The 15,262-nt window shown below is 39.8% G+C and overlaps 1 protein-coding gene across 4 annotated transcripts in view; it reads right to left on the reverse strand.

Moving 5' to 3' along the window:
* Positions 1-15,262, reverse strand: part of PTPN5 (protein tyrosine phosphatase non-receptor type 5) — an 82,223-nt gene that overhangs the window by 45,594 nt on the left and 21,367 nt on the right. For 3 of the 4 annotated variants that reach the window (XM_082762432.1, XM_082762433.1, XM_082762431.1), the window contains one exon: positions 11,092-11,200. The gene's annotated coding sequence lies outside the window, so the exon portion shown is untranslated. Of the gene's footprint in view, positions 1-11,091; positions 11,278-15,262 lie in introns of those variants that run through there. The other variant, XM_082762434.1, reaches the window with a different exon arrangement.

Consider the following 15,262-nt stretch of genomic DNA (forward strand, 5'->3'; position numbering starts at 1 on the left):
CATAAGCAGACATGCACAAGTTGTTATGGATTTATGTCAGAGTAGGTGAGGAAAAAAAACACATGCTGATGATAAGCTTTGCAATTATTCTGGGAGCATTTTTGCACTACTTGCCTGCAGTCAAGAGCTTCAGTGGCTTATAAAACAATCCAAAGAAACACCTCTCACAGAAGCCTGCATCCCAAGGTTTTCCTTGATCTGAGAAGGTGACTGTCTTGTACTCCACAGCCTCATGCCAAGTCATCTAGCAAGAGCTGACATGAACCAACAGGTCCACAAGCTGATAAGCAAAGCTGTCAAGACATCGTTTTGGAACCAGATCCTGAAACAACACAGCATTGCTGCTTTCAGCTCCAGAGCAAGGTTACTATCGGCTAGCCTAGGATTTTTTTTTTGTTCTGTGCACCAGCAGTCAGAGTGGATGCTTTCTCAGATCCCTTGGATCAAGATCACTCCAGAAAGGTCTTGTATATGATTTGATGTTCCACAGAAGCAGGTGGCATGTCTGCTGTATTTGCAGGAGGCAGAACTGTCAATGTACACTGTTAAAACCTTCAATTGCTACAGTTATAAAAGGTCTCACACCATCTACTGCTCTGAGGATGAAAAAGACATGAACTCATTTTACCACCTCATTTGTGCAACACAAATTGGGGTGGTTCAAAAGATTGTTTTCTCAGGCCCTGATTAGAGCATTTCTCTTTTCAGGAGCTCCTGATTTCTTAACATTTGTAATGCAGGTCATCACAAAGGCCACATGTCCTCATGGAGTCCAAGATGTCCCACCGCTTTGTTCCCATGTTGGAACACTACTGTGCTAGCTGTCTAAATCTGTGTTTTCAGGAATTTTATAATGTATTTGGAAGTGCATGCAGTCAAATGTCATACATACAGTGTTCCTTACATAGTGTGGGTGACTGTATGTGCCAATGGGAAGCAAGATTTTTTCCAGTGATACTTCTCATCCACACAGCTTTCTTCCTGCTATGCTATCCAGAACACTTCGTCTGCATTTACCGGAGATGCCAAATGCCTTATACCAAGTCTCTTCCCACACTGAGATACACACTTGACTTCTACAAGAAGTAGTTAAACCTGTACTGAATGACCTTGGAAGTCTCATTCTTAGCTCCTAAAGACCTCTGCTGAACTTTCCTACCTACCCTACTTGTCTTCTTCCACAGGGGCCAGATTCCACTCAATTTTTTTTCTTTGCGCTTCTTGACTTCCAGTTTCAACTATGTGTAACACACTCTTTGTCCTTTATGCTGTAGAGGACATTAATTATCCTGGGAAAATCATAAGCAGAATGGACAAGGAGATACGCTTTACACGCGGCTCAGGTAGAAGTGCTGTGATCTATTTCAGACATGCCAAATGTGGACTCAAAAGACAAGAGATGAATCAAGAAGATATCAAGTCCTACTTTTTGGGGAAGGGTAATTACAATATTTGTCTGTGTACTGACCTTTTATCTCTACAGATTTAAAGTGCTCTTACCAACTGAAAAGCCACAGAGTCACCGAAGTCATACATGTCTCCACTATGAATTGCATTTTAGCAACACACAGCAAAGCCTCAAGATCAAAGGAAGCTTCACCCAAGAGCTGCTGCACAAGCACTTTCACCTATGGAAAATGGCACAGGCTAACAAGGCCTTGCCAAGGACATTCAGAACCTGCCAGAGTCAGCGAGCACACAGCAGCAGCAGGCAGTGTGCAGAGTGCTAAAGGAACCATTTTGCGAGCCCCCGCCCAAAAACTACAAAACAAAATGACCTGCTCTGCAAAAGCTTTCTGTATTTATCTTCCACAGAAGACCTACAAAATGGAAGGCACTTAGTGTCTTTCAGGAGTGCCATCCTTCTTCCTGAAAGCCTGCAAAATTGGTTAGATTATTCTTATTTATTTATTTCTAACCTATTTCAGCAGGAATGCTGCCTTGGCAAGGAATTGAGAACCAAGCCTTTCAGCCTTACCACCTCAGCCCCCGTTTCTGGGCTCAGAGGTAAGAGACACTTCTTCAGGCACGTACAGAAAAGACAAAGGCATTCAAACTGCTAAAGACTTTGCCAAGGAGCAACTTTGGACTGTCATTTGAAGGTCAGTCTTAAACATACAGTATTTATCTGCCTATTGTGAAACAACTGCTGAAGCAGAACAGTTTTAATAGAATATGTTAGTTAATTAAATCCAGAATGTTAATGGGTTTTTCATAATACCATGGCACTGTATCTATGAAAAGCAATGAAAAAATTGTTCTATTTAAAAGTGGTAATAGCTGTAGTCTTTGAACATATGCTTAATGAATAAATCTGTTAGGAAAAAAGGCCTGTGTGTATTGGAGGAGGTTAGTATGTTTGTTCTCACTTAAAGTGTGCCATGATGGCAATAATCAACAGCAAATGGCCTCTATTGTCAGGACTAAAAATTTCATTTGGCCATTTACTTTCAGGTGAAACTGCTTTTTATTCAAAATAACACATTCTTTTAGCCTAACGAGTGAGTTGAAAACAAAGCCATGCCAGATTCATGTTATTAAGGACACCTGATAAGCACTCATGCTCTTTGGTGGGTGCAGAGTAAGAAACACAATGTAGTAATACCCAGGCAGCTTGCTACCACAGCATGGGGTGCAGCACACAAGGAGCCAAACAGACTCCAGTGAAGAGGCATTCAGATCCCATGGTGAGAACAGTCTAACAACCCACTATGAGCACATATCGTAGTGGTGGGCGCAATTTCAGAGATGAAATTATATAGAATACAGTACAATACAAAGCCTGAACAGAATAGTGCAATTGAAGCTCTGATGCCCACCTGAACACTAAGACAACAAAGCACACAGGAAGAAACTCAGTCTACTGGGTTTCCATGTCCAAGAACAGGTGTGAAAACACACTGGCATGTTCATATGTGTGGAAATAAGTATGGGAGGTATGTACAGTTAAACCACAGCCAGCTGGGTACTTTTAAAAGAACTGACAGATGTTATTAAAATGCACCCCACAAAAGTCACGTGTGTCAGTATTTACTCAATTCCTCTCCTGTCTTCCCAAAATCTTTTCCCGTGCAGTGGCAGAATCTCTTTTCTCCATTAAATCTGAATGCTCCTTAGGAAGATTCACCAAGGCAGACTCCCCTTCCTGTCCCTTCCCTCAATAACATGCTTGAATATGGTGCTTTTTACAACACCCAATCTAAGCCAAATCTGGACTGGAAGGCACATTTTGTGGTTAAAGGGCCATGGTTGAGTCCCAGGTGACATTCAACCAGATTTCCAAACAGGGCACATTGCAGGTGGAAATCCTACTAACCAGGCAGCAGGGGTGGGAGAGTGCTCCTCACTGCTTCTGAACAGTTGAGGCATAACTCAATGCCTGTTCTCCCTCAGATTTGATAATTTCTCAGTCCTTGCAGTCTTTCTTCTTTCCTATAAGAAATTTCCCCTATGAACATATAGAGCAGATCCAGATTAACAAAGATCAGAGATCATGAGTGGGAGGAAAGAGATAAAAAGAGGCAAAAAAAAAAAAAGTAAAAAAATTAAAGCAAGTCTCAGGTTCCCAAGGCTTCTTTTTGAGAGAGAACTGTGACACAATGAAGAATATATTCCATCTTTAAAACCTCTGATTCTTAAGGATGGTATTCCCCTCCCACCCTCTTCTCAATATTATCCTTACTGAAATACTTCTCTCATTGAGTTTTTTTGCATTTCTTTCTGCTAAATACAGAAATGGTACCAGCAGGTATAAGTAAAGCATGAAACTTCAGTCTGCAAACTGTTAAGGCAGAGGTCTAGATAGCATGGTTCCAAAAGAGCAGGGCTTGTCAACGTTACAGAGTTGCTAAAGGAATGGCAGGAAGCTGACTTAGACTGATGGCAAAAAAATGAATGGATGCTCTTACTTTGTTTTCAGGCTGCCTTCTGGCTGTTTAGCATGAATCAGCAGTGGAGGTTTAAGATACCATGACATGAGACATTAGACTTCCAAAGAGTGGTTTGCTTCAGCTCAAAAATCAGGTTTATGAGACCATTACTAACATGTCAGCAAGGTTCTGTTCTCTAAAACGACTAGCATGTTTACTAGGCTGACTTTCAGTTTATTTCAGCATGTAGCTATGTAAATACTTTGCCTGTTAATCAGTCTACCAACTCAAACAGTGACCATAAGGCATGCAAAAAAAAAAAAAGTTGGGATGTAACAAGGCGCCTGAACCAAAAAACAATGAACTGTTTGGGATCTCAGATCCCTAAAACAGGCCCTTGGTTATTTTTGACCTCTAAAATGTCTGTTTTATGACATAAAACTAGGTCCTACAAAACCACTCTCCATCAGGTAATATAAAAGATGAAAGTCAAGATAGACAAGAGACTAGCAACAACAAGAAGGGAAAGACAAAGATAAAATAAAGGTGAAGACAGGAACAAAAGAAGGAATGAGCATGCTTAAGAATAATGGAATGAGAATATGTGATGAGAGAAGAGATGAAAGAAGGAAAATGAATATAAGGCCATAGAAGAAAAGCCCACAGGAGGGGGAGTGTGAAAGCCTGGCAGAAGGACTGAGGGGAGACTAAAAACAGCAGCTGGCAGCAACTCAAATCAAACAAGACAGCATATGCAAGGAGCACAGTACACTGAAAACTTCCTTCCTCTTGAGGATTAAACCTTAGAGTTATGGTAGAGTCTTCCTTCCCTCTCCTCTGGAAGCCCCTGCCCTAAACTCTGGAGCAGAAGATCTAGTTAAACTTTTCTGCAATTATCATTTTCCACTTGCTACTGTGAGCTCCTCAGGGAAAATTTTAAAGGCAGACCTGCAGAAGTAAGACATGGATTTTGATTCATCTTCTGTAGTGGGAAAAATGATGCTGGGCACCACCCCCTAAACAGTTAAGGACATCAGCAAGCCAGATTTTCAGAAGGTCTATGGAAATATTCAAAATCCCCAATCCAGACAGACAGGGTCTTAGTTCTGCTGAGACAGGACTTTATACAACTTTAATCCTTTTTCAAAAGATGGGCCTAAGTTTTGTTGTTGTTGTTGTTGTTGTTTGTTTGTTTTTTAAATAGCTTAAGGACATGGGGTCTGTTTTGTACTGAAAGATAATGAGACAATACTGCAATACTGCACAGTTGCTCTCGAAACCAAGACTGGCAGGCTTTTCAAGCTGCTGCCAGCCATATGCTTTTGCTTCCTTTAATTGTATGTCTGCAAATACAGCACACAAATGTGTGTCCATGTGTCACTGACAGTTAAGGAATCAGGTGCAGCTGTGAGAGCATCAGCTGCTACAAACTGGACAGTCTGAGAGCCCAGCCTTCCAGGCCTTAAGCTATGTTTATGGTATCAGCACAAAACCTGAGACAAAGTTCTAAGTTGGGAAGTATTACAGTACTAGCCAGGGCTAGTATGCATGACAAGCCAAGAAATTCCTTTGCAGGAAATATCCCACTACGTCCCACCTGTTTTATGTCCTGGTATGCACAGGCTGCTACACCTAACTTCACAGCAGGAACAAACTACAGCTGTGACTCTTCTCCCACCATGACCATCCAGAGCAGGGTTGTAAGAGGAGATTGCTGTTGCACTTCTCAGGCCCACATACCCACATTTCCCTTATCAGAAACCAGGAAAAAAGAAAGATGATGCCATCCAGACCTCACTCTGACACAGTTAAAGTACATGGACAGACTTATCTCCTGTGATTGCTAAATATCAAGCCTAAGAGACATACATCCTTGTGGAAGGGAAAGAGATGTACATGCATCCTTGTGGAAACCCTGGAAAAACGCAGCTGCTGGAGAAGCAGTAACAGGAGTAGAGAGGTTAAGATATGCTAGAGAAACACAAATAGTGAACTGGAGCTTTGTACAAAAACACTGTGCTAGATCAACCTGGGTTGATTTTATTTTGTTACTTGGACTGTTACACTGAAGATGACAACACACACCATAATACACCACTTCAAACTGCTTTTCACAGAAATCTGTCTGCTCTAAACCAGTTCATCCTCCTTTTGAAGTTCATGATTAACCCTCATAGCAATTCAAAACTCAAAATACACACTCCACCAATACCAAGCTGTCAGCATTGCCAGAGACCAGTCAGCTTCACAGTTCTCTCCAGAGCTGTTGTCACTCAAGATGGCCTGCTGAAGTCGTTCACTTGTCAGTCATGCCCACCTATCCTATCCTATTTCTAGTTTCTTTCACATGGCTGTAGTGCTACAAGGAGAACTGAAGTCTCTCCACCATGGCCTAGTTACATACATCCATGGCCATACCAACAAGGTGACTCTATTGTGGTTTTGTGCAGGATGCCTGAAAGGTGGCCAAAGGATCCCAACTTCCATTAAAGTTCAGTGGAAAATAAATAATCAATTTCATTAAATGTCTCTGGAAATCCCAGATTGAATAACATAAAAGTATCTTTGATATTCAACACAAAGATATCCCTGATATTGTGAGAAGAATGAGACTACAGCAGAGGACAACCTTAGCAGATGTAACCTCTATAAGTTACAAACTTCAGTTTATCAGTTATAGCTGCTACATAGTGTAAGGCAAGAATGAGAAGGACAGACAGGACAGGAGAAGGAAGAGCATCATGGCAATTCACTTGCTAACTATCCAGCTTGAAAAAGGGTCAAGTACAAGAAGAATTCGAAGTAAAAGCCTAAGAACCTGTCCAGTCCTTCATAAAGGTATGTCTCACACACTCACACACACACACACACACACACACAAAATAGTCTTTCAAACATCACCTTCCAAGTCATTGCTTTTGCATCAAGATCTTGACATAGGCAGAATTTTGCCGTGTGAACTTTTTGTATTTAATCCATTGGTATATGCTGAACTTGCCATCCACAGCTAAGTTTCTTTTGATGCTGCTCCTCAATGTTACAACCGGCATTTTCACCATTTACCTGCTGTGCTGTGAATGCCACTTCTTCATGACTCGTAATAAAACAGGAAGAAAAACTGGAAGGAAATCTTACATGAAAACCAATGGGATTTTTCATGTGAAAGTCAGAATGGCTTTTTTCATGATTCTATTTGCATGTTGTTAGCCAAACTGTTCATGTTACTATACAAACACTTTTTAATAACAAATCTTTCTGAATCAAGCATTCATTAGAAATGCTGACTAGTGTTTATAAATACTACAATAAAATCATGGAATGTCCACATCATGAAAGCTCAATTTTAAGTCAACAGTCTGTTTAAACTTGTATTTGTTAAAACATTAAAGAAAACAACTATGTTCCCAGGGCAGCCTTCTTTCTACTGTCAGTGGAAATTGTTAGAACCTCATTTACTTCGTTATTTTTGCAAAAAATCTCCCTGAAGTCATCAGGATTATTTGTGCAACACCCTCAAATGAAAGAGATCACAATCTGGCCCACAAGAAACAACAATTATACTCTCACGTACTGTAGACAGCCCATGTCATCCCTCAAGTGAAGTTCCTTCAAGGCAAACTTCCTTATATAATTCTGACAGAAACTTGTACTAAAGCAATAAGGACCACATAACTAAAACTAGCACATGGTAATTTACCAAATAGATACCTGTCAAGAAGACTAGATTGATTTTTGATTTACCTCTGTTGAAATCAGTGTCCCTGTAGATGCGAACCTTAAGAGGCAGTGTACCTTGGCACTGCAAACTGCCTCATTTTCATCATCTCCCTCTGAATCTTAGATGCAGTTCAGAGTTAGAATGAGATTTACATCAGTTTTCTACCGTGTTGAGTTTTGTGTACATACTGCAGAAGAAACTTGCTTTAATAAAGATTTAACTTGAAAGACCTCAACTTCAAACTGTCAACTCAAGCGCACGTTTCTTCAAAAATAGCAAGTTTAATTTTGCTCTTTTTCACAGATTCATGTGACCCCTTTTATCTGCATCCTCTGTTCCACCCGCACCACTGCAGCTCACGCATCTACAGCGAAACTTTTCAAGCCTCCAGGAACACCATCCAATTTTATTTTACTTGATGAACTATGAGGATGTAAGCGCACACAAAATCCAGCATGAGGCAGTTCTGTGAAATAAACAGCCTTCTGGGAGTTTGAAATGACAGTTTTTCCTATATAGTCCATCATTTCATGTTTTAGCCATCCTTTTCCAATGGTTAGCACAAACACATTCTAACAGTTTCCCAAAGCATCGCTCAGAATTTGAAAGTAAATATTTATTCAACGTTTATGCTTCAACCTACCCTAACCAAGCAAAGCATTGGAAGTGTCTCATTAGTTCACATGCACACCAGTGAAAGTGACAGTGTTTTCTTTGCACATGTTCCATTGATTGCTCAGCTTAGGTACTAAATACTGGGACCCTTCAGCCACACTCTAGACAGCATTTTCTGCATTGTCCAAGTTCATTAGCTTGTTCATGAGCAAGTAGATGATATCTGTTCCTTAGCCAACCTGGAAGCAGGGGTCAGTCTATGGCCCTATAATGGACAACGACTAAAATGTTTATTTCAAAGTATCTTCCGGCAACTTTAAAGACACTGGTTTGCATTTCATACACCACTTCCTGAGCCTTGGCTCAAATTACCATCATATTTTATCATTGTCTTTGCCTCTTGTACCAAAACCCATCTGTGCAGCCACCTCAGGCTGAAGCTGTTTCAGGGTACCTTTTCAGCAAGCATGCTTACCACAGGCAGCCTATACAGCCAACTCTCTTCCTCCACAGTATTTTACCAATGCTTTCATACTGACAATATTGTGTTAACATGAAGGCAAGCACACAACCTTCAGCTCACACTCAGCTGGAGACCTTTGACTTTTTTTTGTTGGAACAAGTTCACCTTGAAGTCAAATGGTTAACAGCTGTCAATCTGTCAATCTCGTCTCTCCTCCCATATCAGGTTTTCCCAGGCTAAGTCCTTCTGCAAGGCAGAACTATCACACCTTATTCTGCAATAAACAAAACTTAGTTGTTTTTTTCTTTTAAAAAACAAAACATACAAGCAAAAAAAAAAAAAACACCTTTGCTTTGTATTGCCCACATATGAAGAGGAAGACACTATCACTGCTGAATTAAAAGTCTTTTTGTTAAATATCCTCTAGGCTACATCATGAACACATGATATGTAGGCCAAGCACCATTCAGTGGAAATGAGTAAAAATTCAAGAGGAGAACACTTTGTTTAGGGCAGTGCAAAAGCCTAAGCAAAAACAGAAGGGGGAGAAGTGATGTTTCATACTAACTAGAGGAAAAAGAAAGCATTGTTCTACTAAAACCCTTCCTATATTCTCCACAAAGCAATCATATATGTGGACAGGAAAAAAGGAAATGAGATGTGAAAGCTCTGAACGTACTCAATATCTTTAACACATACTGACCTCATATCATAAACATATAACATTTACTACTCAGTAAAAACACTAGATAGTAGTAAGAGTAAAAAAAAAAAAAAATAGATTTTGTTTGTGGTTTCTGTGTTAGCAGATGGATCAAATTCACTCCTGTTTTAACTACGTACTTTTAAATGCACTTTACTCCAAATCTCACTGCAGGGATAAATTTGATAAGTTCTGTAAAGTAAGTTCTGAATCTTTTTTGTTGTTGTTGAACCAGCAGAATGGCATTTACATCTTGCTTTGAAGTTAATATAAAGTCTATGCCTATAAAGAAGAGATAGCGTGCAATATCATGTTTTTACTTATGCTCAGCTATCAAGATTAAGTGCTCTGAGGCAAAAAGCAAGTTTGACATTTACTGCATGTTTGAAAGCATTCTAACACAATCAAACTTCTAGTTATTTGGCACGTCTACACATAACCTCAATGTAAAAGTAACAAATACTGAGGTTTTATAGCCTAGGTTTAACAATGGCCTCAAGGGACCTGGACAAGACCTGTGTAACACGAAGACTGCAAAGAACACAAATGTGAGCTTATGGACAGGAAAGCACATCCTTTCTCCTGTCAAATGAGCAGTAAGCATTGATCACCAGCTGGCCAAAGCTGACCACTAGTGCTTCATCTGAAAAGACAATATGAACGCACAGGAGAGATATTTGCAGGGTACCTGAAGCTTCTCAGGATTTTTATGTAAACAGGAATAGGCCACAGCTCATAAAGGGCATTTTTGAAATAAAACATACAGCAGGTGGAATTAACCCATTCACCTTAAAGCTTGTTTGCATATGGAACATGTTTTTGTTCTCCAAATGCTCCCCAACAAAGGCTTTCAGAATCTTTCCATAAGCTGGGCCTCCCTCGCAGTGTGGAGTTGATTTGAAAGGCTTACCCGCACCAGCTGAACTGGCTTCTGTACAATAAAAACAATAATCGACCGCAATAATCTGCAAGGCAACTATACTTGCAAGATGGTATGGAAGGCTGTACCAGTGCAACATCAAGGCATTCTGATGTTGTAAGCAGAAGGTAAATGGATTAGCTTTCTAGATAATAAAAAGAAAAAAGGTCTATCTACACCAAATGCCTTATCAAAATTCCAATCTTTCTAATGTAGTTCTAAAAGCCCTCACTATGGAGACAGGAAACACTTTAGAGTTAAGAGATAAAACACGCTTAGAAACAAGTCCAGATTGACTTAAGTTTTCACCCACTACCCTGACTACTTAAAAAGAAAAACCAAACAACCAAAAAAAAAAAGTGTGCACACACAAATCCACACTAGTTTCCTTACAGCTCACCACCAATAAACAAAAAATGTTTGAGACAGCTATGGACTAGATTTAAGATGACTTTCCTAGGAGCTTTAAGAAGACTGAAGATCAATCCATTAAGTTTCTTTAGAAATCCTAATTAAATTGAGCTTCATAGACATCAAGGAGTCTTTTAACAGAGGACAAACAGACCCTCCGCATAATGTGAGAACCACAGCTAGATTTAAAGATATAAAGATATTCAGCAGACCAAAGTGATCTAGCAAAAAACATATATTCCCTGCTAACCGGGACTTGCAAAGCATTTACAACCTTGCTGTTCCTTGTTCCCTTCATTCTCCAAGAAAAATTAGGACAAGTTCTAGAAGTGTATGATAATTTTTCTTCCATGCTGAAGCATAATGTAATCTGATCTTCCTTGCCTTACTTACCATCAGACGTGCTCAGTTCTTTTAGTCACATAGTAGCTTAGCTCCAATGTCTGCTCCAGGACAGATGATCCTCTGGGATTATTGTTTATGTCCTTTAAGCTCTAGAATCCTAAAAAAAACATAAATGAAAAGTCTAAGCTTGAATACTACCAGGTGTCCAAGAAGCATTGTGGCCTTTTACACATCCTTTTACTCAAAAAAAGAAATTCTAGGGGACCATGATGTGATTTTCATCCCTAAACTATCAAGCCACTGATCTGAAATAAGCAGAAGCCAGAAATTACATTACCAAGAAGGAGAAATGTTTAATGTTATGATAACATCATTAGTCTGGTACACTGTTTATGGTTCATGTTTATCATCACTGCTCTGGCCCAGATCACTTTCTTTTGGAAAATAATCTGGTAGCAGCCTGCAAATTCCTTGAACAGTAGTAGACAGAAGTGCATCCACGTGTACTTTGTCCTCTCCTAAGGCTGGAATCCCGTAAGCAGTGTCTGAAAGCAGCTATGCCTGAAAGCACGTTCAACAGGTATTTGACCTCTGCTTTACTGATCTGCTCAGCTTTTTACAAATGATGGGATTGGAGGAAGCACAGAAAGGAGATTAAGTATATTCCTGCATTATGCTGGCCCACCTACTTTTGTTTATTACCTGCATACAGGAACTGTGATCCATCCAAAACCTGCAGCTGAAATCACAGTGACTGATTTCACTAAGATCTCAGAGTCCTTAAAGGTCTGAGGGTATCTAGGGAGCTAACTGAACAAATAATTTGGAAACGGTCCATCACAGCCTTAGACATTTTGTGCCACACCATGCCACTCAAAGCATAGCAAAAAACATAGGTAAAAGAGGGCCATGCAGGCATGTAATAAAAATAAATAAATAATAATAATAAATATATATATATATATATATATATAAAAATAAATCCCCTCTAACAAAGTGCAAGGACTTTTTCCTCCTTTACAAATTCTACTAAGAGTGAGGCCAAAGCTGTATTTTGTTTATCCAGAGGATACAGTGCTCTTCGTCCAAATCTTATATGGTGCACCACTCATTTCTAAAGCACATTCATCCAAAGCCCACAGAAACCAATACAACTCTTTCTACTGATGCCAACACACTTTGCATCACAAGCCTGATCAGGATGCCTCCTGAAGAACAAGAATAAAGAGGGTTAAATCCTGAAAGTACACTCTTTTACAGAGATCTTGTTGAAATCAGGTAGTTTATTTTACTCAAAATTGGAAAGGCCAGTTTTGAGTAAGCTAACAAACTGAAGTCCACCTAGAAATGCAGCCTTCACCTCTGACACAAGGACATGAGGTGACCACTGCATACAGGTAAGCATGTCTGTGTGTTAAAGAAAAAATATATTTTTATTTATAATAATGCTAGTCACATTCTTAGAAGACACCAGGATACAACAGGACAGCAGCCAGGTAAAACAAAGTTGGAGTCAGCTACAAAACATAGCCTTAACACAGCATATCTTAGCATTAAGGAATCTTCTGCTACACAGGGTAACGGACTGCTAAGTCAAAGAAACTTACTGTAAAGCCTCGGTACAGCATCTTTCACTTGTAATACAAACATAGCATGGAAGAACTATATAGGCCCAAGAATACGGAATACTGTCTGTGTACAGTGTGTGTCAAAACGTAATCCAAATATAATTCCTAAAACCAGAAAAAAAAGGAGTAAGATTCACAGACCATATTATATTTTTATATAATATAAAAAAATATAAGACCCTTGGAAATACCTCTCCCTCCTTCCCAGGAAAAATATGAGAAATGATTATTTTTTGTAAGTGTTTTTATTAAGTTTGTTTGCCAGTATGTTTTCCAAAGTCAAAGCTCTAACACTGCAAAGATGTCTTGCAGACAAGTCCGAAGGGGCAACAGAATTCTTTTACAGAGCAGATGTCATTCAAAGCAGCTAAGTCCCATAGAAAGACAGGGCGGATAGTTCTAAGTCTACCATCACCACCCTCATTGCTCCACTGAGGCAATAACATAATTGCCAGCACTAAGCAACAGTTCCAGAGTACGAGGCTTTGCAATATGCTCACTGCAATCCAGCAGCCTGTCTGTGAGGTGCAGAACCAAGAGGTAAGTGGATTTCATGACTTGGTAGATGGGCATATGATTTGGCCATCAGTAGCAAGTAATTTATTGAAAGATGCTCAGCTTCTCTATACCGCTCCCTTTCAATTCCTATAAAGGGCTCTGGTGTGTCAACACATAAGCCCGGTGTAGAAAGTTACTCCTTCAGTTAGGTGGAAGTGCAATCTACTCTGTATGCTCTCAGCGCAATGCAAACAGAAAACATCGCTAAAATTCAAGCAAAAAACACTTAATGCTTTTACAAAAGCAGAGTAAGAATGCGTATGTATAGTTTCTGTGTTTCAGCTGACATGAAGTAATGGTCGCACATACGAGTTTTTAACATAAACCTATTTACAGTGACAGCAGCCAAAAAAGCTGTTCTTTGACCTTCCCTAGTGCCTGCAGTTCACCATAATATTTGAACACTGGTATAAAAGTCTTCTTTACATTCACTGCTGTGCAAGAAACCTGGTATTGTGACATTTCTAGAGAGGCCAAATGAAGAATTAATGCTGAAGATGCAGGCACAGGGCCTGTATCTCTAAGTCCTTGGAGCTTCTAGTGAGAGTTCCCCCTTCTAAGCAATCTGCAACTCTTGTTTTTGGCCTTCAGTGTAGATGCCTTGCCAGACTACACACTGTGAAGGACTCCAACTGGTGAAAGAAGTAAGCCTATCTATTGCCTCACTTGCTCCATCTTTCTGTCTCTCCTACAACATGTCAACACTCAGAAGAAAATACTACTAAATCAAGGACAGTTTGGAGTCAGTCCTCTCTCTGACAACACAAAATCTTATTCTCAAACACCTTAAAAATCTTGCAGTTACCAAAACTGGTGTGAGAACAATAAGACTTGATAGCATTTTGTACCTACTTGGCAGTGATCTGGACAAAATATGCTGCTATGTGCCCATGACTACGAGAAAAAACCTCCGAGGCTGAATAATTTTACCAACAGCTAGTCACCTGAAACACTACATTGAATGTAGCCTCCCAACCAAGCCCTTGCTTTTAAAACTCTTACATGTCCTTTGTTACATTGACACAAGCCGATAAAACTAGTCACACGCTTACTCATGTGCATAAGTGCCAGCAAAACCAGGCTCTGAGTTAAGATAGGAATTCAGCACATCATTTTACCCTGTGTGAAACCTCTAGAGGATGTGTCACAGCAAACTGATAAGCAATTGCTGAACTACTTGTACCACGTACTCAGCAACACATCCAGACTACTTTATGTAAGTTGAAGGGACTTTACTTTGTACCAGCAAGACCCCAATTTCTGCTAAATTCCCAGGTTAATTTTTGCCAAAATCTCTGGCATACTCTGCCCAGACACAAGCAAAAGTTGCGCACATCACTGCCTGGGCACTGACAAAGCAGCAGAGAAGGCTGGTGTGCAGGAGCATCACCACAGATCAATAACACAAATCTAAAGAGTGGAACACAACAATATAATGGTTTATTGCTGGTTCTTCCCTGTTTTGTGAAGGACACAGAATCTAGTCCAACAAATACATCTATCAGGCAATCTGTAGCAATGTTGTGTTGTAAGATGTTCCCTCCCTACATCTACAACCCCTAATCAGCAAGAAGTACTTTGTTACAGACATCTCAACAAAGTAGTTTTTAACAAAGGGTGTAAAGCATTTCCCTAAAAAGCCACACACTCTCCAACCTTTCGTCCTTACATTCACTTTTTCCACCTTAAGAATGGACAAACCTGAAGACAGAGACAAGTCTCCTGAGAGAGATGAGCAGGAATGTGTTATTAAACCAAAGCATGCATGTTAAGTGCTTTCCATCTTGGGACCAGAAAAACAAGTTAATTAACCAGATGAGCATACTGCACAGTTTATATGATGCAGACTACCTGTAGACTCTCACCCCAGCCATTCCAAACAACTTGTAACTGCTAGTCCACATAACAGCTTTTTTTTGCTAGTAAAATTTTGCTAGTAGAAGTAAGGTAACTGGAATGAGGGATCTGGATGCCAACTTTCACAGAGATCAACAAAGAAGAAACAGGTTTTTAAAATGGGGACAGAGAAAATA

Source organism: Aythya marila, assembly GCF_965140915.1.
Source record: "Aythya marila genome assembly, chromosome: 5".
NCBI lineage: Eukaryota > Metazoa > Chordata > Aves > Anseriformes > Anatidae > Aythya > Aythya marila.